Here is a 27,799-nt window from a genome sequence, read left to right on the forward strand (position 1 = left end):
TCCTCAACGGTTATGCTCAAGGTTTGGTGGGGGGGGGGGGAACCATCATTCTTTGTCTTGGGATATTTTGCTTACTTTTTGCTATGAATGGACATAGAAAATTAAGTATAAAGATAATTTACAGATTTCAATTATAAAAGAAAATATCACCTTTTTAGTCCATAAAATCCAGACAGCTACTGATAAAGCATCCTAGGAGAATCATCACTAGAAAAGTCCAATGGGACACACGGAAAAACTGCACGTTAACTACTTCCAAAGACAAAATTATTTTCACACTTTCTAGAGGTATTCAATATTTAATGTTGATGCCTGATGGAAAGGTCTTAAGTACTACAAACACTCAGACATTGTAGAAAAGGATGTAGTACTGCCACGTCTACCATCAATTCTATCTAAATAAGTGCTATTTTATGGTGTTAGTTATTACTGTATATAAAAGTATTGAAGACCAAGATTCTTTGGACATATTCTTACAGTTTCCCCAAATGTGTAAGATGGCAATAGGACTTTTTTGAGCATTTATTTTTTTCCCTCCTGATTCACTAGCACCTCTCAAAAATAAGCTCTAGAGAATCATGAAGTCCATTCAATAATTTCCTACTAAACACCCTAAATTACATATAAGACCACCATGATGATATAGATCTACTCAGATTGTCAAGGAATTATTTAACTTAGATTATGAGCAGCTACATTTACCAGTGCTTCCAGTCTGGGACCTCATTTCTAAGTGTGTGAGTTGGTTCTCCTGTTTCCATAATAACCAATTTAACAATCAGCTTGGCAGTCAACTACTTTAGAGGTAGTTTCATTAATGTTAGCCCTCTTCTCATTTATACATGAATCGACTGATACTGTGGGACTACTTATTTTTCTAATATACTTGTAAAAGGGCTCTGAATTCAAAGTAACAAACCTTCTGGAAGAATTAGCTCAGGCTCTTTTGTTTAAACTCAATCTTTTCCTTGTAGAACCTCAATGTATATTTTAGAATTTTCTTCCAATACTTTAGGACTCACTTAAAGTTCTAGTCCTAATATGACAATCTCCTTTTGTTGCTGCAAGGACCTAGAAATGCAACAAAGTTATGAGCTAGAAGTTTTTCAGTTTTTGAATGTCAGTAAAAACCAAAAAGAAAAGGAAACAATTAAGAAATTCAAGAAATTAAATTGGAATACAAAGTGGTCTTCATTTCACAGGACTCCCTCTATCGTTAATCCTCACGAGAATGAAGGAAGCTACTCCCTTACTGTATAATGAAAATTGTGATTTTTGTAATGCTTTTTCCAAATCAAAAAGCTCTCAAAACTAGTTCTTTCTCTCTCCTCTTTCCTGGTTTTGGGTAAAAGACTATTCTTAGTAGATGATCTGGTACATAATGAGCACTGCTGGTTGGCTGCACACACACGTACAACAACATGAACCCAACAAGTAGACAAACATCACTCTCCTTTCACGGCATTTGTCGTTTCTAATGGCTGAGTAATATTCCATTGTATCATAGACCACAGATTCTTGTTGTTGTTGTTGTTGTTTTCTCAACTTTATTGAGGTGGTGGGGGGAGTCAGGGAAGGAAGAGGTGTGGACTTGAAGGTTTTTGTTTTTTTAATGCAAAATAATTTATTTTGTGTTTGATACCAGATGAGACGATAAGGGTGATGGTGCTCATGCCCATACGCCGGCTCCAGGTGAAGTGCTCTAGGCTTCGGGCTCACTCTGCTACCTAAGAAGGTCTTTCTCAGCTTTAGCTCTACACAATGCTTGTGACTCAGCGCCTTGCAGGTTTGGGCATTATGGAAACTTTCACAGACTTGCTGAAGGGGATGGTGCCCTCGATGCTGGTTTCCACCTGGGGTGACACTTCGCCACCGTCAATCCAGGGGGATTTGGGAATGCGGGAATTGGAGTTGTAGGCCAGCAGCAGCCTCACATCCACCTGGCATGGTTCTGTCCAGGCAGTATGGGAGGGGTACACCTGAGTGATAAGCCGGTGGCGCCCTGGGCCAGGATTCTGCAAGTCTGCCGGCTTAGGATGAATCATCTGAGCCTGGCCATCTGGATAGAAGACCTGGACCTTCACAGCACTCTGAGGGTCCTGGACATTTTCCAGGGTCACATCGACATGCAGGGCCACAACCAATCCAGATGTAAACTGCAAGGGGTTGTCTGACTCACCTGCTGGCTCAATGATGCTGGCTGAAGTGTGTGGATCTGCTCTGGAAGGGGGAGGTGCAAGAAGGTACTCTGCCTCAGCATGGTCCATAGAATTTTGACCACTTCCACAGGTTTGGATGTCATGAGTCGGGGCATAAGGTCAAGAAGTTTGTCCACAAAGCTGTCCTTTAGGTGGGGCAAATCCGCAATAAAACACCTCTGAAAAAAGTCCACTTCCTGTAAAAAGTTTTGACACATCCCAAATAAGGGGTCAACTCCTCGAGTAGTCCGTGCTGTTACTATAAGTTGCAAGGCTTTGGCCTGCAGCCTCAGGTGATGTATAATCACCACCTGTTTATTCTCCACACCACTGTACATGAACTCCATTTGGTAGGTCTCTTCCATGATCTGTTTTGCTGCTGTGGAGGCCAAGTCACTCTGCTTCAAATATAAAGGGGCAGCCACATTCCAGAGCTTTTCTTGCAAGGCCTTGAGGAGAAGAAGCTGACACCAAAGATAGGTAGCCGAGAACTCCTAGCAGCGACTCCTGCTAGTTCAGACTGAAGTTCTCCACGTTTTTGAAGATCCTGGATGGTGAACTCCAGCAGCTTCTGGGTTCCCTGAGGGTTCCGGTGCTCTGAAGACTGTACACCCTTTCAGAGCTCTGCTGCAGGAACTGATGGGACGGGTCCTCATGGGGCGCAATACCGGGAGAAATGGCCGATGACACTAGTTTTCTACCTGGTAACCTTAAGGCAGGAACAAGATGAGAAAGACTGTCTCAGAGGTAGGCATAATGCCTGAAGGTATGATCTGAGAACAGTGCTGGCATTGTTGAACAGGTTTTAGCAGCATTAAAAATAAGAACCAAAACTGCAATGTAAGCTGGTTCATCCATGTCTGGTTCAGCTGTGTCAAAAAACGGATGGGTGCTCAGGAGCTCTGGCACCAAGGGAAGCACCAGGGTTGGATGCCGACTTCCCAGAAACTTCAAGCACTTCCATATAGAGTCCCTATCAGTAGGGTACTTGGTTAAATTTTTCAGCAGCTCCGCCAGTGCAAGATGAAGCCCTTCTTTAGTCGAAACATTAGTACAGCATAAAAGTTCATGAAGAGCCTCTCGAATATCTCTGGATGAATCCTCTAACACAGCCAGGACAGTGTCAAGCTGATCCTCTCGGAGAGTGATATTATTAGAAATTTTTCTCATGCTGTGTATGGGCTGCAGATGTACTTCCTCAATTTCATCATTAAACATGTCAACCAGGAAATCAGGGCGGCACTTCTCCGCAAAAGAAGGTGAAGATTGGGCCAGCACGCAGAGAGCCTCCACAGCAGCAATGAGGACCTCATACATCTCATCTTCCAATCCCTGAACAAAGGCTCCACAAGCTCCTGACTCAATCAAGTTCACAGCTCCTGTATCTATTTCTTCTTTGGGAGCATCACCTCCTCACTTTCTGCCACTGGAAAACTCTCCTGACCTGTAAAGTTCCTTGGCATGTTCATGTGCAGTGCGTTTTCTCCTGAGATCGGACATGAGCTTCTTGTCGAGTGTTTGCTCCAGGAAATGAGAACTGACTTGTTCCATTGAGCCCAACAGCTTTGCAGCCTGAACTCGAACCACCCAGGAGCCATCATTGACCATGGGGCAAATTTTTCCAAATGCATCACCAACTAAGCGAATTTCTTCATTAGGAGAAGGAATGGAGACAACGCTTTCAGGATAGAGCTGACTGACAACCCAGATAAGTTGGACTGCAGCACTGCACCCTTGTTCATAGTCATCAGACAACAATTTACAGGCCTGATTATAAATTGCTTGGTGTAATTTCAGTCCTCTCTCATGAAGCTGCAACATGGCTTTTATAGCTGCTGTTCTGACACGTGGGTCTTGGTCACTGAAGTAATCCCCTATCATCTTCTGGACATCTCTGACAGCTAGGCCTTCTCCATCTTTTGTGACACTTTTCTCCAAAGAGCCAAGATTGCCAAGTAATTGCAGGCACTTATTTCTTACACCATGAGACGTATCTGTGAGGTGCTTCCAGGCTACATCAACTAATCCCATCTGGATAGCTTGATTCTCTGGGAGTCTGGTGCCAGTTGCAAGCAAGCTGTCCAACAGTTGAGCAAGGACTTGATGAGACTTTTCATTCTGCAGGATGTTATTGGCATCATCCATAATGCAGTCTGGTGAAAATCCTGCAGTCTTTGATAATAAACCCAACAATGATGCAATTTTCAGTCTCACAGATGGATCATTCTCCATAATAATGTTCCAAGAGAATCCTAACTACTCCTTCCACACTTTCTGCTTCAACAGGCTTTCTGGCAAACTGGAGTAGATACTGCAAAGCATCCGCTGGGAAGGGAGCTTTACACAGATCTACGTGGAGTGCTGCAGATTTACTTGGTTTTGTCAATCGCAGTTTCTTGGTTGCAATTTCCTCCTGTTGTTGCTGGACCTCCTTAGTGAATTCGTCGTACACTCGTTTCTTTAGGTGAGCCGCCATGACTTCCCGCCAGACCACAGCTTCTTGATCCATCATCTTTCGATGGACACCGAGGTTCCTTCCACAGTTTGGCTATTGTGGACATTGCTGCTATAAACATTGGGGTGCAGCTGTCCCGGGTATTATGCTGAGTGAAAACAGTCAATCGGAAAAGGACAGACATTATATGGTCTTATTCATTTGGGAAATATAAAAATTAGTGAAAGGGAATAAAGGCAAAGGAGAGAAAATGAGTGAAAGTATCAGTGAGGGTGACAAAACAGGAGACACCTAACTCTGGGAAACAAACAAGGGGTAGTGGAAGGGGAAGTGGGTGGGGGTGGGTGACTGGGTGATGGGCAATGAGGGGGGCACTTGGCGGGATGAGCACTGGGTGTTGTGCTATATGTGGACAAATTGAACTCCAATAAAAAATTAAAAATTCAAAAAAAAAGAAAATGGGCCCTTTATGTAAAATAAGCAAACATTTAACTGATGTATTCAGTAGGTCCAATAAATGGAAATGTAGGACACTAAAAAAAAAAAAAAAAAACACCAGGGAAATCTTCAGGGTTCTAAAGTATGTCATTGTTTTTCAAAAGATATCCGAGTGATATAAACAGGAACACCACAAGTACAGAAGTAAAAGCTGCTGAAGGCACAGATATGAACAATTTCACTACTATGTTAAATGCCGTAGATCATCATGAGAAAGATTTAAATGCATCAGTAAATAAGAATCTTTAAGTTTTGGACACAGTTATTTTTTTAACATAAGCAAATATGCAATAATGTATTTCAAATGTGAAAAAGTACCTGTACCCATGGCCACCCTGGAGGAAGAGCACGCCAAGGGGCATGCTATCGGGATCCCCCACATGACAGAGCAGCCACCTGCCTCAGTGAAGCAACCGACTTCGGCCACTGAGCAACATCCTAAACGAAATCAAGAGCCCGCCAGAGCTACTACACTGGGGCAAGCTGAAACTTATGGGCCTGAGCAGTTTGAGCCGGGCATGGCAGTTGGTGCTGAGTGCATGGCCCGAGCCGAGATGCTAGCTGCTGAGGCCAAGCCAATTTACAAGGCAGTCACACCTCTGATTCACTGTCCCGACCTGGAGGAGCCACCTACACACTTGGCCACCCTGCAACAAGAGCTCCCCCAGGTGCCCACTATCAATGTCCCCGGCATGCCATGCCAAAGGAATCACCTGCCTCAGTGCAGCAACCAGCTTTGGCCCCTGAGCAACATCATGTCAGCAGCCCACCCCAGCTCTGAAGGTGGGGCCTGATGAAGCTTCTGGGCCTGAGGTGATCGAGCTGGGCAGGGCTGTCGGTGCTGAGTGCTTGGCCAGAGTAGAGATACCAGCTGCTGAGTTGAAGCCAATGCATGAGGTGGTCAAATCTCTGATTCACTCTCCCAACAAGGAGGACCCACCTGCAATCTTGGCCACCCTCGCAGTAGATCATGTCCCAGCGCATGCTATCAGGGTCTGCCACATGCCGGAGCAGCCACTCGTCTCAGTGGAGCAAATAGTGTCCACCCCTGTGCAATATCCTGAACCACCTCAACAACTGGCCCCAGCTCCTACCTTGGGGCCTGCTAAAGCTTCAGGGCCAGAGGTGATTGAGCTGGTCATGGCTCGAGCCGAGAAGCCAGCTGCTCAGACCAAACCAATGCATGTGGTGGTAACACCTCTGACTCACTGTTCCGACATGCAAGAGCTACCTGTACCCGTGGCCACCCTGGAGGAAGAGCACGCCCAGGTGCATGCTATTGGGTTCCCGCACATGCCGGAGCCGCCACCTGCCTCAGTGGAGCAAATGACTTTTGCCACTGAGCAACATCCTGAACCAAATCAAGAGCCTGCCAAAGAGACTACAGTGAGGCCAGCTGAAGCTTCTGGAGATGGAATACTTCCAAACTCGTTCTATGAGGCCAGCATCACCTTAAGTCCAAAAGCAGACAAAGACCCCACCCGACCAAAAAGGAGAGTTATAGACCAATGTCTCCGATGAACACGGATGCAAACGTTCTCAACAATATATGAGCCAATAGGATCCAACGGTACATTGAGAAGTTACTCACCGTGACCAGGTAGCATTTATCCCCGGGATGCAAGGCTGGTTCAACACTTGTCAAACACTCCATGTGACTGATCAGATCTGCAAGAGAAAAAACGAGAACCAGATGATCCTCTCAATAGATGCAGAGAAAGCATTTGACAAAATACGGCATCCATTCCTGATCCAAACGCTTCAGAGTATAGGGATAGAGAGAACATTCCTCAACATCTTCAAAGCCATCTATGAAAAGCCCGCGGCAAATTATCATTCCCAAGGGGGAAACGCTGGGAGCCTTTCCCCGAAGAAGATCAGGAACGAGACAGGGATGTCCACTCTCATCACTGCAATTCAACATAACACTAGACGTCATAGCCTCAGCAATCTGGCAACAAAAAGAAATAAAAGGCATTCAAATCGGCCTAGAAGAAGTCAAACTCTCCCTGTTCACAGATGACATGATACCATACACCTGGAAAACCCAAAAGACTCGACCCCAAGACTGCTAGAACTCATACAGCATATTCGGCAGTGTGGCAGGGTACGAAATCAATGCCCAGAAACCAGTGGCCTTTCTAGACGCTAACGATGAGACTGAAGAAAGAGAAATTAAGGAGTCAACCCCATTTGGGATGGCACCCGAAAGCATGCACTACCTAGGAATAAACCTAACCAAAGAGGTCAAGGATCTCTATCCGAAAAATGACAGAACACGTCTGAAAGAGACTGAGGAAGACACAAAGAGATGGCAAACTATTCCATGCTCATGGATCTGAAGAATGAATATTGGGAAAACGTCAACGTGACCCAGGGCAATTTACACAATGCAATCCCTATCAAAATACCATGGACTCTCTTCAGAGAGCTGGAACAGATCATCTGAAGATTTGTGTGGAATCAGAAAGGACCCCGAATGGCCACAGGAAGAGTAGCCAAGAAAACCACAGCGGGGGGCAGTACAATGCCGGATTTCAGGTTGCACTGCAAAGCTGTGCTCACCAAGACAGTGTGGTACAGGCACAAAAACAGACACATCCATCAATGGAACAGAAGAGGAATCCAGAAGTGGACCCTCCACTCAGTGGTCAAGACCACATATTCGACCAAGCAGGAGAGACCATCCACTGGAAAAAAAGACAAGTCTCTTCCATAAATGCCACTGGGAATGCTGGACAGCCACATGCAGAGGAGTGAACCTGGACCACTGTCTCACACCAGACACAAAGATAAACTCAAAATGGATGAAAGATGTAAATGTGAGATGAGATTCCATCAAAACCCTAGGGGAGAACACAGGCAACACCCTTCCCGAACTTGGCCACAGCAACTTCATGCAAGATACACCCACAAAGGCCAGAGAAACAAAAGCAAATATGAACTATTGGGACTTCATCGGGATGAGAAGCTTCCGCACAGCCAAAGAGACACTCAACAAAACCAACAGACAACCTCCAGAATGGGAGAAGCTACGTGCAAATGACCCGTCGGGTAAAGGGCCAGCATCCTAGATCTCTAAAGAACCTATTCAACTCAACAGCAGAGAAACCAACCATCCAATCCGGAAATGGGCAAAAGACACGAACCGAAACAGCACAGAGCAAGATGTAGATGTGACCGACAAGCCCATGACAAAGTGCGCTGCATCACTGTATTTCCATCAGGGAAATACAGATCAAAACCACAAGGAATTCCACCTCACAGCGGTGAGAATGGGGAACATTGGCCAGACAGGAAACCACAAATGTTGGACCGGATGTGCAGAAAGGGGAACGCTTTCAAAAAGGAAAAATTTCAGAGGTAGCCATACTCACCTGATAGGGACCAAGCGGGAGGGGCGGGCTCCCGGCCAGGCTGGGGTGCTTAGGGAGGGACCCGAGAGCGGGGAGGGGGGAGGGGGGCGAGGGAACAGCCAAGGGCCTTGGGGGGGCTCCTGGGGCCCAGCGGCCCAGGCCCTCAAGCCACCGCCCCAAGGCCCTGCCCTGACATTGCAAGGTGCCTGCACCCTAACCCCTCTGAGCGCACGCACATGGGTTCGGCGGCACCTCCCTGAGCCCGGGGGGAGGGGCCCCACACCCTCCCTGAGCCGCTCCTGTGAGACCTGACCTGACACGTAGGAGGCCCCTCCGCCGCCCCCTCCGCCAACAGGTCCCACCACTCCTCCCCCATGTAGCCCTCTGCCCTTGGCAACCTGGCGGCCCAAAGGGTGTTGGCCCAGCTCGCCACGGGAGCGCCTCCATGTGGCCACCAAGGACCGCTGTCCCCCACCTGGTCCCTCCCAGGCATCCGCCACGCCACGAGCGAGGGCCAGATGCCCCTCGCACAGCCACCCTGGGGCCCGTCAAGCCTCCCGGGGCCCACGCTGACCTGCGTGTCGGGGCCGAGGCCTGCAGAGCCACTGCCGCGAGCCCGCAGTGCGGGGAACCACGGGCCTGGAGCGGCGGCGAGGCCGACTAACCTCCTGCCCCAGTGGCGGGATCGCTGCATCTGTGCCCAGCTCCTCCCGGGCCACGCCCTGGGGACTTTGGTCACGCTGGGGGTCAGGCGCCAGGGTAAGCTCCCGGCCATGCCCCGGCCACGCCCTGGCCACAGAGAGGCCCGCCCCCAGCAATAAACCTAACCAAATAGGTAGATCTATACTCTTAGAGCTATAGAACACTCATGAAAGAAATTGAAGCGAACACAAAGGAATGGAAAAAATTCCATGCTCATGGATTTGAAGAACACATATATGGCCCCTGGGCCTCGAGGCACGAGGCCGAGACACTACAGAATGCTGCCCTAGAACACACATGGGGCTTCACGCTCTCCTGGGAAGACCCAGCATCACGGGGCCCCACGACCCTGGGCCGCCCGGGCTGCCGAGCTGCGGTTAGGGGCTCAGGGGTGGCTCAGGCACCAGCATGCCCCACATGGAGGGTCCCTGGAGAAGTGCACGGTGGCCTGGCCTTGCATCGCATCTCTGCCCTGTCTGAATTCCATCACACCAGACAGGGAGACAGGCGCACCACGTCCTCAGCAGGTGCTCTGTGAGGGGGTCATTGCCCCCCAGACCCTGCTCCCCCTTTGCCTGCCACGCCTCCAATTCCCACTGCTCAGGGCTCAGGTCTTAAATCCCTCACCTGTACCTACAAATACGCTACATCGGATCAAACAAGGGAGACTGCCCCCCACACCCGCCGTGCCCAGCACACCGTCCTCCCCGTTCAGTATTCTCCTAATTCCCTGGAACCCCTCCCTCTCCAAGGACCCCAGCTAAGGGCACACCTCCAGGACCTGGTCTCTCCATCCCATCACTGCCCTGCACCGTGGAGTTAGGACAGGGAAATTGAGTCAGCCATAGACCACAGGAGAGTACCACGCTGGGAATGCTGGGCAGTGGCATCTGGTGCTGGAAGTGAGGCCAGGGCAGAGCTGGCTGCTGTTCCCACATCCTTTCTTCACCACTAGCACAACCGTCTAGCCTCTTACTTTCATCTGGGGCTCAGAGACCTAAGATAAACACCCTGTGATCCAGCCTGCTCTTGCAGCTAGATGTGGCCCAGAAGACAGGGGGTGAAAGGTCACGTAAGAGCTTCTGGAACGGCTCTTAAAGATGGCCTATTCTTCCTTTTGTCCCTCTGTTGCTGGGGACATGGTATTGATGTCCAGCCCTCTACCTACCATCTTGGTTAACGAGGATGAGGGCCACACACCAGCAGTGGCAGATCAGTGAAGAGATGGGAGACTGGGCTGGAAGGGCTGCATGGATCAGCCCTGCCACCTCAGCCATAAAGAGGCTCTCTGGAACCCGCACATGAGGGGGAAAGAGTGTTCACACTTGCATAAACCACTGTCATATGAAATTCCTAAGGACAGGCTGTGGCTGTCCTTCTGACCAGGGGCTCAGCATCAGCTGCACCCACGAGATTAGGGATGGTCCCTAAAGCTGACACACATAACCAAGAGTAAAAGCACACAACTTTCCCATAGGGAGCAAAGTGCCATCTGGCAAGATCAAGCACCCATCCCCGATTAAAAACAGCAAAACCTGGAACAAAGTAGTTTTCTGACATCATAAAGATATTACCTGCAATCCACGTCCAATCTCAGACCCAGCCCGAAAGCCCCAAGCAGAAGTAAACGCTGCATCAGGAGCCGACAAGCCTGATGTGTTCTGACCAGCAAAATAAAACACAAAGCCAGAAATCCAAAGGACAAACTCATGAACGTGGATCCTACAATGTCTCCCAGCATCCTACAAACATTACTACATTTAACTTGACTACCAAAACGTGACTTAAGATAAATGTATTAAGGATGCCTGGATGGCTCAGTGGTTGAGCATCTGCCTTCCAACCGGGGTGTGACCCTGGGGTCCTGGGATCAAGTCCTGCATCGTGCGGGCTCCCTGCAGGGAGCCTGCTTCTCCCTCTGCCTCTGTCTCTACCTCTCTCTGTGTCTCTCATGAATAAATACATAAATAAAATCTTAGAAAAAAAAAGAAAATCACGCAGCACATGAGAACCGGAACGATCTCAACAAATGAATAAAGACAATCAATAGACAGCAACAGCATGATTAACAGAATAATCACCATACCTAACGAGATTTTAAAGCAGCTAATGTAGGAATCATTCGATAAACAGCCACAAACACACCTGGAAAAAATGAAAGAAGAAAAAGGAACCAGCAAAGAGATAAAAGATACAAGAGAGACTCAAATACAAATGTTGGAGCTGAAAAAAAAATCAAATAAAAAGCTCGACAGGTGCAGAGAACGGAGAGCCTAGTGAACTTGCAGGCGGAATGACAGAGATAGCCCACATGGATAAAACAGAGCAGAGACTGGGAAGGAAATCCCCAAAATACAGTGACCCATAGGACCGTAACAAAAGATCCCACATTCATGTCCACGGAGTCACCAAAGACGAGTAAGAAAATGGCTACAAAACTTCAGAGAATTAGTGGATGAAAAGACCCCAAATTTGACAAAAGACCTAAATCTCCACACTCAGGAAACTGGAAAGACCCCAGTGCAGACAAACCGAAGAAATCCACACCAGGACACAACACAGTCAAATGTCAGAAACATCATGATAGGGGATGAGGCCGAACAGTAACGGGGGAGTAACGGTGCCTCTCCCACGAGAAACACGGTTGGAATTACCGCAGATTTCTCATCGGGGATCATGGAGGCCATGAGATGGTGGCCGGCTTTTCTAGTGCAGAGAGAAAAGAACTGTCTACCCAGAGCCCTTCAGGAATGAAAGAAATCAAGAGGGAAAAGTAGGAGGCCTTGTCACCAACAGACCTGCCCCAAGAGAAAGACCTGTAACCAGAAAGAAAAGGAGAAAAGGAAGCACCTGGGCATAGGGGAGGAAAAAATAACATAACATAAGCAAAAATATCCATGAATAAAATTTACTTCCCTTCTCTGCTACGTGCTGGTTGAAGCAAGTCACACAGCACTGCCTGGTGTGGCTCAAATGTATGCAGAAGAAATATTTAAGACAGTGATGTTGCAGGTGAGGCTGAAGGCCACGGAGGTGGGGTTTCTGCACTTCGCCCTATCCGGTAACATGTCGACAACAGTAGAATGTGACATTACGTGTCTGTAGTATAAAACCTCAAGCAGCACTGAGAAAGATACGCACTCACGGGCACAATGATATATCAAAGCTGAATTCTAAAAACGCGTTCGACTAACACAGAGGAAAGCAGGAAAAAGAAACAAAACATAAAATGACAGGTGGATGCTCTGACATAATAATTACATGAAAGAGAAGTGTTCTAAACATACAAAAGACAGACATTGGCAGACTGGTTTTTAACAAGTATGACCCAGGGACGCCCGGGTGGCTCAGCGGTTGAGCATCTGCCTTTGGCTCAGGGCATGATCCCGGGGTCCTGGGATTGAGTCTCGCATCCGTCCTGTGGGGAGCCTGATTCTTCCTCTGCCTGTGTCTCTGCATCTCTGTGTGTGTGTGTGTGTCTCTCATGAATAAATAAACTCTTTTTCAAAAAAAATTTTAAGAAGAAAAATAAATGATAGAAAATCTGGACAAAGATTAGCAATGATACAGAGCACTCGAGAAGACCATCAGCCAACAGTATGTCAACAACAGGTATAAAACACCTCGCCCAAGAAGTGCAGAAAACACGTTGTCTTCAAGCACCCACAGAACTCACACCAAGACAGGCCATATCCTGGACCATGACACAAACTTCAACGTATTTACAAGAATTAAAATTCTAGAGCATGGTCTTTGAAAATCATGGACTCAAACTAAAAATCAGTAGCAGAAAAATCTCCAAATATTGAGAAACTAAGCAAAATGATTCCAAGCAATCCAGGAGTTGAAAGGAGATGTCAAAGGAAAGTTTTAAAAATACACAGAACGGAATGAAAGTGAGAATACCACACACCAATATCGGTGGTGCGTAGCTCTGAAAGGGAAATTTATGAGATTATTTGCTCATACTAAAAAAGAGAAAGTTGTCAAATAATCTAAGCTTCCATTTAAATAATCTAGAAAAAGAAGAACAAAGTAAAGCAAATTGAGAGGAAGGAATAGCATAGTAAATACAAGAAAAAAATCAAAGAAACTGAAAACAGGAAAAAAAACCCCAAAATCAACGAAACAAAAATGTGATCCCTTAAATATAGGAAATAAAATACGCAAACCTCTAGAGAAATGAGTGAGAGAGAGAGACTGATATGACGTAAATTAACAAAATCAGGAAAGAAACGTTATCATTACAGACCCTGCGGAAACTGAAAAGATAAAGGAAACAGTAGTAAGACTTCACACATCAATTTGACCAATTCAAAGATAAGGACAAGCTTCTCAAAAAGGCACAAGCCACTACAACTCATGCAGTAACATGTAAGTACTGTGAATAAAACATCTGAATAGTTCTGTAGTCTATTAAGTAAACTGAATTCTTAATTTTAAAATTCATATACCAATAAAATATAAAGAAATAAAGAAATAAAACAGCGTATGTTCTCATTCATTTCGGGAATATAAATAATAGTGAAAGGGAATATAAGGGAAGGGAGAAGAAATGTGTGGGAAATATCAGAAAGGGAGACAGAACGTAAAGACTGCTAACTCTGGGAAACGAACTAGGGGTGGTAGAAGGGGAGGAGTGCGGGGGGTGGGGGTGAATGGGTGACGGGCACTGAGGGGGACACTTGACGGGATGAGCACTGGGTGTTATTCTGTATGGATGAAAACCTTCTGCTGGGTACGCATACTGGGAAAAAAACCTCAATTATCATAAAACCCATGTACAAACGACCCAGAGAGGGAACGTGCTCTTCATTGGGAAAAACCTGGAGCTTTTCCCTTAAGGTCAGGAACACAACAGGGTGTCCACCCTCAACACTCTCGTTTGGCAGAATAGTAGTGGTCCTCGCTTTCCCAGCGACATTCCGAAACAGAAAAAAAAGGCATCCGGATCGGCAAAGAAGTCAAACTCTCACTCTTCACAGAGGACATGACACTCTATGTGGGAAACCTCACACAATCACTAGACTAGATCGTACGTAAGGGATCTATCCAACAAGACGACCTAACTAACGATCGTGGGTATCTATGCCCTGAATGTGGGAGTTGCCACGGATATCAATCAATCGCTAAGCAAAGTTAAGACATACTTAGATAATAATACCCTTTTACTTGGAGACTCGAATACGGCGCTTTCTGCAATTGACAGGTCTTCCAGGCACAGCATCTCCAAAGAAACAAGAGCACTAAAGGATACAGTGGACCAGGTGGATCTCACAGATATTTACAGAACTTTACATCCAAATGCAACTGAATTCACATTCTTCTCAATTGCACGTGGAAGGAACTTTGTCCAGAAGAGACCACATACTGGGTCACAAATCAGGTCATAATCGATACCAAAACTTTGGGATCGTCCCCTGCATATTTTCAGCCCATAATGCTCTGAAACTAGAGCTCAACCACAAGAAGTTTGCAAGGATTTCAAACACGTGCAGGTTAAGGACCATCCTGCTGAAAGGTGAAAGGGTCAACCAGGACATTAGAGAAGAATTAGGAAAATTCACAGATACCAATGAGAACGAAGATACGACCAACCGTTCAGAATCTCTGGGATACAGCAAAAGCGGTCCCAAATAGGGGAAAGACATCGCAATACAAGCATCGATCCAAACACTGGAAAGGAACTCAAATACGAAAACTAACCTGGCACCTAAAGGAGCTGGAGAAGGACCAGCAAATGAAACCTTCACCCAGCAGAAGACGACGGTTAATAAAAATTCGAGCAGAACTCAATGAAATAGAGAGCAGAAGAACTGAGGAAACACATCCACAAAACCAGGTGGTGGACCTCTGAAAGAACCAATAAGAGAGAGAAAAACCATGAAGCCAGCCTTATTCAAAGAAGAGAGAAAAGACTCCAATTAACAAAAACATGAATGAGAAAGGAGAGATCACCACCACCACGTAGGAAATACAAGCGATCTGAAAAACTCATCCTGAGCAGCTATACGCCAATAAATTGGGCAATCGAGAAGAAACGAACGCATTTCCGGAAAACCACAAACTACCAGAAACGGAACAGGAAGACACAGAAAACCCCAACAGGTCAATATCCAGGGAGGAAATTAAAGCAGTCATCATCAAAGACCTCCCAGGACACAAAAGTCTAGGGCCGGATGGCTTCCTGAAACACTGTGGAACATGTCGGAAAGAAACTGAGGAAGACACAAAGAGATGGAAAAGGGTTCCACGCTCCTGGGTTGGAAGAATTGATATTGGGGAAAATGTCAACGTGACCCAGGGCAATATACACAACTAATGCAATCCCTGTCAGAAATAGCACGGACTCTCTTCAGAGAGCTGGAGCAAGTCCTCTGAAGGCTGGTGTGGAATGCGAAAAGACCCCGAACGGCCACGGGAAGAGTCGCCAAGAAAACCACTGCGGGGGCAGCACAATGCCGGATTTCACGTTGTGCCACGAAGCTGTGACGGGCAAGACAGTGGGATACTGGCACAAAAACAGACACGCCGATCAATGGAACAGAAGAGAGCATCCAGAGGTGGACCCTCAACTCTATGGGCAACTAATATTCAGCCAGGCAGGAAAGACCATGCACGGGGAAAAAGAAAAGACAGCCTCTTCAATAAATGCTGCTGGGAACACTGGACAGCCACACGCAGAAGAATGAAACTGGACCATTCCTCTCACACCATACACAAGGATAAACTCAAAATGGATGAAGGATCTCAATTTTGCAAGACAAGAGTCCATCAAAATCCTAGGGCAGGACAAAGGCAACAACACCCTTCTTGAACTGGGCCACAGCAACTTCGTAGAAATGACATCAGCCACGAAGGCCAGAGAAACAAGAGCGAAGAAAAGGATTGCTGGGACTTCACCAAGATGAGCAGGTTCTACACAGCAAAAGAAACACCCGACAAAACTCAAAGCCAACCCACAGAGTGGGAGAAGACATGTGCAAATGACCCTGTCAGGTAAAGGGCCAGTATCCAAGATCTCTGAAGAACTTCTGCAACTCCACAGCAAAGAGACCAACGATCCAATCCGGAAGACGGGCAAGAGACATGAATGGAAATGTCACAGAGGAAGACTAGGCATGGCCGACAAGCACGTGAGACAATGCTCCGCATCACTGGCCGTCAGGGAGATATGGGTCAAAAGCACCACGAGATCCCACCTGACACGCCAGTGACTGCGGTGAACGTTAACAAGATAGGAAACAGCGAAGGTCGGCGAGGATGTGGCGAAAAGGGAACCCTCTTGCACTGCTGGTGGGAATGTGACCTGATGCAGCCACGCCTGGAAAACCGTGTGCAGGTGCCTCAGAGAGGTAACAACGGATCTGCCCTGCGATCCAGCATGGGGGTGCACTGGTGGAGATGTACCCCAAAGATACAGATGCGGGGAAACACCGGGACACGTGCACCCTGAGGTTTCGAGTTGCAATGCCCACGATAGCCACACTGCGGAAGGAGCCTCGGTGCCCATCGAAAGATGAATGGATAAGGAGGGCGAGTGGTCTCTGTACACGATGGAAGATTACTCAGCCATCAGAAACGACAAACACCCACCATTTGCTTCGATGTGGATGGAACCAGAGGGTATTATGGCTGAGTCAAAGAAAAAGAAGGCAGTCGGCGAAGGACAAACATTCTATGGTCTCGTTCTTTTGGGGAGTATGAAAAAAATAGTGAAAGGGAACAGAGGAGAAAGAAGAAAAAATGAGTGGGAGATGGCAGAAAAGGAGACAGAACAGGAGAGACTCCTAACCCTGGGAAATGAACAAGGGGTGGAAGAAAGGGAGGAACGCGGGGGGCGGGGTTGACTGGGTGACGGGCACAGAGGGGGGCACTTGATGCGATGAACACTGGGGGAGTTACACTCGATGTTGGCAAAATGACCTCCAATAAGAAAGAAACCTATAAACAAACACACAAACCTCCCAAGACACAAAAGTCCAGGGCCAGATGGCTTCCCAGGGGAATTCTATCCAGCGCTTCAAGAAGAAAGACTACCTATGCTACTAAAAAGCTGCTCCGAAAGATAGAAAGAGATGGAATACTTCCAAGCTCGTTCTTGGAGGCCAGCATCACCTTAACTCCAAAACCCAAGACCCCAAAAGGGGACAATGCTGGACCGATGTCCCTGATTAAGGCGGACGCACACCTTCTCCACAAGATATGAGCCAACAGGATCCGACGGGACATGATTAAGAAGTTACTCACCACGACCCAGTGGGGTTAATCGCCAGGGTGCAAGGCTGCTTCAGCACTCGGAGAACACTCGATGGGCTTCATCAGATCTGCAAGAGAGAAAACAAGAACCAGATGATCCTCTCAAGAGACGCAGAGGAAGCATTTGACAAAATACGGCATCCATGGCAGATCCAAACCCTTCAGAGTACAGGGATAGAGGGAACGTCCCTCAGCATCTTCAAATCCATCTACGAAAAGCCCGTGGCAAATTATCATCCACAATGTGGAAACACTGGGAGCCTTTCTTCGAACATCAGGAACGAGAGACAGGGATGTCCACCCTCACCACGTCTTCTCAACATACTACTAGACATCTCGGCCTCAGCAATCAAGCGACAGAAAAAATAAAAGGCATTCACATTGGCAAAGAAGTAGTCAAACTTGCCCTCTTCACCGATGGCATGCATGGTACTGTACCCGGAAAACCCAAAAGACTCCACCCCAAGATCGTAGAACTCATACAGCAAATTCGGCAGCGTGGCAGGATCCTAAATCTATGCCAAGAAATCAGTCACCTCTCTATACGCCAACGATGACTCTGAAGAAAGAGAAATTAAGGAGTCGGTTCCAGTGACAACTGCACCCAAAAGCATGAGATACCCAGGAATACACCTAACCAAAGAGGTAAAGGATCTCTACCCGAAAAACCACGGAACACATCTGAAAGAAATTGAGGAGGACACTAAGAGATGGAAAACTATCCCATGCTCCTGGATTGGAAGAATTCATATATTGGGAAAATGTCAACGTGACTGACCCAGGGCAATTTACACATTGATTGCAATCCCTATCATCAAAAATACCAAAGGCTCCCTTCAGAGAGTTGCCACAAATCAACTGAAGATTCGTGTGGAATCAGACAAGACCCCGAATGCCCAGGGCAATATTAGAAAAGAAAACCACAGCTGGCGGCATCACAACGCCGGACTTCAGGTTGTGCTACAAAGCTGTGCTCATCAAGACAGTGTGCTACTAGCAGAAAAACAGACACACGGATCAATGGGACAGAAGAGAGAAATCCAGAAGTGGACCCTCAACTCTACGGTCAGGACCATATATTCGACCAAGCAGGAGAGACCATCCACTGGAAAAAAGACAGCCTCCTCACTAAAGGCTGCTGGGAACGTTGGACAGCCACATGCAAAAGAATGAAACTGGACCATTCTCTCACACCATACACAGAGATAAAACTCAAAATGGATGAAAGATGTAAATGTGAGATGAGATTCCATCAAAACCCTAGGGGAGAACACAGGCCACGTCCTTCCCGAACTTGGCCACAGTAACTTCTTGCAAGATACACCCGTGAAGGCCAGAAAACAAAAGCAAAGATGAACTATTGGGACTTCATCGGGATGAGAAGCTTCCGCACAGCCAAAGAGACACTCAACAAAACCAAGAGACAACCTCCAGAATGGGAGAAGCTACGTGCAAATGACCCGACAGATAAAGGGCCAGCATCCACGATCTCTAAAGAACCCATTCAACTCAACAGCAGAGAAACCAACCATCCAATCCGGAAATGGGCAAAAGACACGAACCGAAATGGCACAGAGCAAGACGTCGACGTGGCCGACAAGCCCATGAGAAAATGCGCCGCATCACTGTTATTTCCATCAGGGAAACACACGTCAAAAGCACAACGAAATCCCACCTTACACCGGTGAGAATGGGGAACATTGGCCAGACAGGAAACCACAAATACTGGACAGGATGTGCAGAAAGGGGAACGATTTCAAAATTCAACAATTTCAGAGGTAGCCATATTCACCTGAAAGGGACCAAGGGGGAGGGGGGCATGCTGCCGGCCAGGCTGGGGAGCTTAGGGAGGGACCTGAGAGCGGGGAGGGGGTGGGGGGAGGAGGAACAGCCAAGGGCCTTGGGGGGCCTGGGGGGGCCCAGCAGCCCAGGCCCTCAAGCCACCGCCCCAAGGCCCTGCCCTGACATCGCAAGGTGCCTGCATCCTAACCCCTCTGAGCAGCCGCGGATGGGTTCGGCGGCACCTCCCCGAGCCCCGGTGGAGGGGCCCCACACCCTCCCTGAGCCGCTCCTGTGAGACCTGACCTGACACGTAGGAGGCCCCGCCGCCGCCCCCCTCCGAGAACAGGTGCCACCACTCCTCCCCCGCGCAGCCCTCTGCCCGGCACCCTGGCGGCCCAAAGGGTGTCCGCCGGGCTCGCCACGGGGGCGCCTCCATGCGGCCCCCAAGACTCACTGTCCCCCTCCGGTCCCTCCCAGGCACCCGCCGCGCCACCAGCGAGGGCCAGATGCCTCTCGCACAGCCACCCCGGGGCCCGTCACGCCTCCCGGGGCCCACGCTGACCTGCGCGCCGGGGGCCCAGGCCTGCAGAGCCGCTGCCGCGAGCCCGGAGCGCGGGGAACCGCGGGGAACCGCGGGGAACCGCGGGCCTGGACTGGGGGCGCGGCCGCGCAACCTCCTGCCGTGCCCACGTCGCCGCATCTGCGCACAGCTCCTCCTGCGGCCACGCCCCGGCCCCCTTCAGGTCACGCTCGGGCTCAGGCGCCTGGGCAAGCTCCCGCCCCGCCCCCGCCACGCCCCCCGCAGACCTGCCACACAGAGGCCCGCCCTCCGCGGAGCCTACAGGGGACCCGAGACCGCCTCTGCCTCCCCCCGCTAGTCTAGTCGGGGCGCCGGGGCCGAGGCCTTGCGCCCCGGCTCAGTCCCGAGGGACACCTGCTCACGGAGGCACGGAGCCTCTCTCTGGCTCTGTGTCTCCATCCCTGTCCCTCCGTCCCGGTCTCTGTCTCTCCCTCACTGTCTCCCTCGCTCTCCCTCCCGGTCTGGCCCTGTCTCCCTCCCAGTCTCTCTGCCTCTGCCCCCACCCCCATCTCTCTCTCTCTCCCTCGCCCTCCCAGTCTCTGTGTCCCTCCCAGTCTTTCTTCTCTTACTGCCTATCATGGCCTGTCCCTCGCTGTCTCTCTCTCCCTGTCTCTGTGCCTACCTTCTTGTCTCTCGGACTCTCACTTGTCTCCCTCCCTGTCTCATTCTCTCCATCCTGTCTCTGTCTCGCTGTCTCCTCCCTCCCTGTCTCTGACTCTCCCCTCCTGTCTCTCGGTCTCCCTCCCTGCACCTTGGTCTCTCCCCTCTGTCTCATCTCTCCCTCTCTGTCTCTTGGTCTGTCTGTCCCTCCCTGTCTCTGGATCCTTCCTTCCCTGTCCTGTGTCTCTCCCCCATCTCCATCTCTCACCCCCGTCGTCTCAGTCACTCCTCCCTGTCTCCATCTCTCTCTCCCTCCCTGTCTCTCGGTCTCCCCCTCGCTTTCTCTCCGTCTCCCTGCCCACCTCTATCTATCTCTCCCTCCCTGTCTCTGTCCATCCCTCCACTTCTGTCTCTCCTTCCCTGCCTCGGTCTCTCCATCCCTGTCTCTCGCCACCCGTCTCCATCTGTCCCTCCCTGTCTGTGTGTCTCCATCCCTGTCTCTCTCATCCTGTCTCTCGGCCTCTCCCTCACTGTATCTCGGTCTCCCTCCCTGGCTCTGGCTCTCACTCCCTGTCTCTCTGTCTCACCCTGCCTGTCTCTCGGTCTCTCCCTCCCTGTCTCTGGGTCTGTCCCTCCCTGTCTCTCGGTCTCCCTCCCTCTCTGTCTCTCTCACGGTGTCTAGATCTCACCCTCCTTCTCTCTGTGTCTCGGTCTCTCCCTCCCAGGCTCTCGGTGTCTCCCTACCTGTTTCCCTGCCTCTCCCTGCCTGTCTTTCTGTATCTCCCTCGCTGTCTCTGTCTCTCCATCCCTGTCTCTCTGACTCTCCTTCCCTGTGTCTGTGTCTGTCTCTCCCCGCTGCCCCATCTCAGTCTGTCCCCGCCCTGCCCCCCACCCCGTCTCCTCTCCCGCCCTCTCTCTGACTCTCGCTCCCTGTCTCGCCGACTCTCCCTTCCTGTGTCTCTGTCTCTCTTTGCGTCTCTGTCTCTCTGCCAGTCTCTGTGTGTCTCCCTTCGTGTCTCCCAGTCTCTCACTCCGTCTCGTTCTCTCCATCCTGTCTCTGTGTTCCCCTCTCTGTGTCTCAGTCTCCCTCCCTTTCTCTCTGACTCTTCCTCCCTGTCTCTCAGTGTATCCCTCCCGGGCTCTCGGTGTCTCTCTGTCTCTGTCTCTCCCTCCCTGTCTCTGTGACTCTCCTTCCATGTCTGGCTCTCTCCCTCCCTTCCTCATTCTTCCTCCTTGTCTCGGTCTCTCCCTCACCATCTCGCTGTCTCTCCCTCCCCATCCCTATCTCTCCCTCCCTGTCTGTGTCCCCCTCCCTGTGTCTGTCCATCCCTCCAGTTCTGTCTCTCCTTCCCTCTCCACGTTAATGAAACAAAGGATGAGAACCGTAGGATTCTCTCAATAGATGCAGAAAAAGCATTTGACCAAATAGACCATCCTTTCATGATGAAAACCTTCTGCTGGGTACGCATACTGGGAAAAAAACCTCAATTATCATAAAACCCATGTACAAACGACCCAGAGAGGGAACGTGCTCTTCATTGGGAAAAACCTGGAGCTTTTCCCTTAAGGTCAGGAACACGACAGGGTGTCCACCCTCCACACTCTCGTTCGGCAGAATAGTAGTGGTCCTCGCTTTCCCAGCGACATTCCGAAACAGAAAAAAAAGGCATCCGGATCGGCAAAGAAGTCAAACTCTCACTCTTCACAGAGGACATGACACTCTATGTGGGAAACCTCACACAATCACTAGACTAGATCGTACGTAAGGGATCTATCCAACAAGACGACCTAACTAACGATCGTGGGTATCTATGCCCTGAATGTGGGAGTTGCCACGGATATCAATCAATCGCTAAGCAAAGTTAAGACATACTTAGATAATAATACCCTTTTACTTGGAGACTCGAATACGGCGCTTTCTGCAATTGACAGGTCTTCCAGGCACAGCATCTCCAAAGAAACAAGAGCACTAAAGGATACAGTGGACCAGGTGGATCTCACAGATATTTACAGAACTTTACATGCAAATGCAACTGAATTCACATTCTTCTCAATTGCACGTGGAACTTTGTCCAGAACAGACCACATACTGGGTCACAAATCAGGTCATAATCGATACCAAAACTTTGGGATCGTCCCCTGCATATTTTCAGCCCATAATGCTCTGAAACTAGAGCTCAACCACAAGAAGTTTGCAAGGATTTCAAACACGTGCAGGTTAAGGACCATCCTGCTAAAAGGTGAAAGGGTCAACCAGGACATCAGAGAAGAATTAAGAAAATTCACGGAAACCAATGAGAACGAAGATACGACCAACCGTTCAGAATCTCTGGGATACAGCAAAAGCGGTCCCAAATAGGGGAAAGACATCGCAATACAAGCATCGATCCAAACACTGGAAAGAACTCAAATACGAAAACTAACCTGGCACCTAAAGGAGCTGGAGAAGGACCAGCAAATGAAACCTTCACCCAGCAGAAGACGACGGTTAATAAAAATTCGAGCAGAACTCAATGAAATAGAGAGCAGAAGAACTGAGGAAACACATCCACAAAACCAGGTGGTGGACCTCTGAAAGAACCAATAAGAGAGAGAAAAACCATGAAGCCAGCCTTATTAAAAGAAGAGAGAAAAGACTCCAATTAACAAAAACATGAATGAGAAAGGAGAGATCACCACCACCACGTAGGAAATACAAGCGATCTGAAAAACTCATCCTGAGCAGCTATACGCCAATAAATTGGGCAATCGAGAAGAAACGAACGCATTTCCGGAAAACCACAAACTACCAAAAACGGAACAGGAAGACACAGAAAACCCCAACAGGTCAATATCCAGGGAGGAAATTAAAGCAGTCATCATCAAAGACCTCCCAGGACACAAAAGTCTAGGGCCGGATGGCTTCCTGAAACACTGTGGAACATGTCGGAAAGAAACTGAGGAAGACACAAAGAGATGGAAAAGGGTTCCACGCTCCTGGGTTGGAAGAATTGATATTGGGGAAAATGTCAACGTGACCCAGGGCAATATACACAACTAATGCAATCCCTGTCAGAAATAGCACGGACTCTCTTCAGAGAGCTGGAGCAAGTCCTCTGAAGGCTGGTGTGGAATGCGAAAAGACCCCGAACAGCCACGGGAAGAGTCGCCAAGAAAACCACTGCGGGGGCAGCACAATGCCGGATTTCACGTTGTGCCACGAAGCTGTGACGGGCAAGACAGTGGGATACTGGCACAAAAACAGACACGCCGATCAATGGAACAGAAGAGAGCATCCAGAGGTGGACCCTCAACTCTATGGGCAACTAATATTCAGCCAGGCAGGAAAGACCATGCACGGGGAAAAAGAAAAGACAGCCTCTTCAATAAATGCTGCTGGGAACACTGGACAGCCACACGCAGAAGAATGAAACTGGACCATTCCTCTCACACCATACACAAGGATAAACTCAAAATGGATGAAGGATCTCAATTTTGCAAGACAAGAGTCCATCAAAATCCTAGGGCAGGACAAAGGCAACAACACCCTTCTTGAACTGGGCCACAGCAACTTCGTAGAAATGACATCAGCCACGAAGGCCAGAGAAACAAGAGCGAAGAAAAGGATTGCTGGGACTTCACCAAGATGAGCAGGTTCCACACAGCAAAAGAAACACCCGACAAAACTCAAAGCCAACCCACAGAGTGGGAGAAGACATGTGCAAATGACCCTGTCAGGTAAAGGGCCAGTATCCAAGATCTCTGAAGAACTTCTGCAACTCCACAGCAAAGAGACCAACGATCCAATCCGGAAGACGGGCAAGAGACATGAATGGAAATGTCACAGAGGAAGACTAGGCATGGCCGACAAGCACGTGAGACAATGCTCCGCATCACTGGCCGTCAGGGAGATATGGGTCAAAAGCACCACGAGATCCCACCTGACACACCAGTGACTGCGGTGAACGTTAACAAGATAGGAAACAGCGAAGGTCGGCGAGGATGTGGCGAAAAGGGAACCCTCTTGCACTGCTGGTGGGAATGTGACCTGATGCAGCCACGCCTGGAAAACCGTGTGCAGGTGCCTCAGAGAGGTAACAACGGATCTGCCCTGCGATCCAGCATGGGGGTGCACTGGTGGAGATGTACCCCAAAGATACAGATGCGGAGAAACACCGGGACACGTGCACCCTGAGGTTTCGAGTTGCAATGCCCACGATAGCCACACTGCGGAAGGAGCCTCGGTGCCCATCGAAAGATGAATGGATAAGGAGGGCGAGTGGTCTCTGTACACGATGGAAGATTACTCAGCCATCAGAAACGACAAACACCCACCATTTGCTTCGATGTGGATGGAACCAGAGGGTATTATGGCTGAGTCAAAGAAAAAGAAGGCAGTCGGCGAAGGACAAACATTCTATGGTCTCGTTCTTTTGGGGAGTATGAAAAAAATAGTGAAAGGGAACAGAGGAGAAAGAAGAAAAAAATGAGTGGGAGATGGCAGAAAAGGAGACAGAACAGGAGAGACTCCTAACCCTGGGAAATGAACAAGGGGTGGAAGAAAGGGAGGAACGCGGGGGGCGGGGTTGACTGGGTGACGGGCACAGAGGGGGGCACTTGATGCGATGAACACCTGGGGAGTTACACTCGATGTTGGCAAAATGACCTCCAATAAGAAAGAAACCTATAAACAAACACACAAACCTCCCAAGACACAAAAGTCCAGGGCCAGATGGCTTCCCAGGGGAATTCTATCCAGCGCTTCAAGAAGAAAGACTACCTATGCTACTAAAGCTGCTCCGAAAGATAGAAAGAGATGGAATACTTCCAAGCTCGTTCTTGGAGGCCAGCATCACCTTAACTCCAAAACCCAAGACCCCAAAAGGGGACAATGCTGGACCGATGTCCCTGATTAAGGCGGACGCACACCTTCTCCACAAGATATGAGCCAACAGGATCCGACGGGACATGATTAAGAAGTTACTCACCACGACCCAGTGGGGTTAATCGCCAGGGTGCAAGGCTGCTTCAGCACTCGGAGAACACTCGATGGGCTTCATCAGATCTGCAAGAGAGAAAACAAGAACCAGATGATCCTCTCAAGAGACGCAGAGGAAGCATTTGACAAAATACGGCATCCATGGCAGATCCAAACCCTTCAGAGTACAGGGATAGAGGGAACGTCCCTCAGCATCTTCAAATCCATCTACGAAAAGCCCGTGGCAAATTATCATCCACAATGTGGAAACACTGGGAGCCTTTCTTCGAACATCAGGAACGAGAGACAGGGATGTCCACCCTCACCACGTCTTCTCAACATACTAACAGACATCTCGGCCTCAGCAATCAAGCGACAGAAAAAATAAAAGGCATTCACATTGGCAAAGAAGTAGTCAAACTTGCCCTCTTCACCGATGGCATGCATGGTACTGTACCCGGAAAACCCAAAAGACTCCACCCCAAGATCGTAGAACTCATACAGCAAATTCGGCAGCGTGGCAGGATCCTAAATCTATGCCAAGAAATCAGTCACCTCTCTATACGCCAACGATGACTCTGAAGAAAGAGAAATTAAGGAGTCGGTTCCAGTGACAACTGCACCCAAAAGCATGAGATACCCAGGAATACACCTAACCAAAGAGGTAAAGGATCTCTACCCGAAAAACCACGGAACACATCTGAAAGAAATTGAGGAGGACACTAAGAGATGGAAAACTATCCCATGCTCCTGGATTGGAAGAATTCATATATTGGGAAAATGTCAACGTGACTGACCCAGGGCAATTTACACATTGATTGCAATCCCTATCATCAAAAATACCAAAGGCTCCCTTCAGAGAGTTGCCACAAATCAACTGAAGATTCGTGTGGAATCAGACAAGACCCCGAATGCCCAGGGCAATATTAGAAAAGAAAACCACAGCTGGCGGCATCACAACGCCGGACTTCAGGTTGTGCTACAAAGCTGTGCTCATCAAGACAGTGTGCTACTAGCAGAAAAACAGACACACGGATCAATGGGACAGAAGAGAGAAATCCAGAAGTGGACCCTCAACTCTACGGTCAGGACCATATATTCGACCAAGCAGGAGAGACCATCCACTGGAAAAAAGACAGCCTCCTCACTAAAGGCTGCTGGGAACGTTGGACAGCCACATGCAAAAGAATGAAACTGGACCATTCTCTCACACCATACACAGAGATAAAACTCAAAATGGATGAAAGATGTAAATGTGAGATGAGATTCCATCAAAACCCTAGGGGAGAACACAGGCCACGTCCTTCCCGAACTTGGCCACAGTAACTTCTTGCAAGATACACCCGTGAAGGCCAGAAAACAAAAGCAAAGATGAACTATTGGGACTTCATCGGGATGAGAAGCTTCCGCACAGCCAAAGAGACACTCAACAAAACCAAGAGACAACCTCCAGAATGGGAGAAGCTACGTGCAAATGACCCGACAGATAAAGGGCCAGCATCCACGATCTCTAAAGAACCCATTCAACTCAACAGCAGAGAAACCAACCATCCAATCCGGAAATGGGCAAAAGACACGAACCGAAATGGCACAGAGCAAGACGTCGACGTGGCCGACAAGCCCATGAGAAAATGCGCCGCATCACTGTTATTTCCATCAGGGAAACACACGTCAAAAGCACAACGAAATCCCACCTTACACCGGTGAGAATGGGGAACATTGGCCAGACAGGAAACCACAAATACTGGACAGGATGTGCAGAAAGGGGAACGATTTCAAAATTCAACAATTTCAGAGGTAGCCATATTCACCTGAAAGGGACCAAGGGGGAGGGGGGCATGCTGCCGGCCAGGCTGGGGAGCTTAGGGAGGGACCTGAGAGCGGGGAGGGGGTGGGGGGAGGAGGAACAGCCAAGGGCCTTGGGGGGCCTGGGGGGGCCCAGCAGCCCAGGCCCTCAAGCCACCGCCCCAAGGCCCTGCCCTGACATCGCAAGGTGCCTGCATCCTAACCCCTCTGAGCAGCCGCGGATGGGTTCGGCGGCACCTCCCCGAGCCCCGGTGGAGGGGCCCCACACCCTCGCTGAGCCGCTCCTGTGAGACCTGACCTGACACGTAGGAGGCCCCGCCGCCGCCCCCCTCCGAGAACAGGTGCCACCACTCCTCCCCCGCGCAGCCCTCTGCCCGGCACCCTGGCGGCCCAAAGGGTGTCCGCCGGGCTCGCCACGGGGGCGCCTCCATGCGGCCCCCAAGACTCACTGTCCCCCTCCGGTCCCTCCCAGGCACCCGCCGCGCCACCAGCGAGGGCCAGATGCCTCTCGCACAGCCACCCCGGGGCCCGTCACGCCTCCCGGGGCCCACGCTGACCTGCGCGCCGGGGGCCCAGGCCTGCAGAGCCACTGCCGCGAGCTCGGAG

At 49.4% G+C, this 27,799-nt stretch overlaps 1 pseudogene; it reads right to left on the reverse strand.

Moving 5' to 3' along the window:
- Positions 1–1,321: 1,321 nt before the first annotated feature.
- Positions 1,322–27,799, reverse strand: part of LOC144291398 (integrator complex subunit 4 pseudogene) — a 97,028-nt pseudogene continuing 70,550 nt past the window's right edge.

The sequence above is a fragment of the Canis aureus genome, chromosome 20 (genome assembly GCF_053574225.1).
Source record: "Canis aureus isolate CA01 chromosome 20, VMU_Caureus_v.1.0, whole genome shotgun sequence".
NCBI classification, from domain to species: domain Eukaryota; kingdom Metazoa; phylum Chordata; class Mammalia; order Carnivora; family Canidae; genus Canis; species Canis aureus.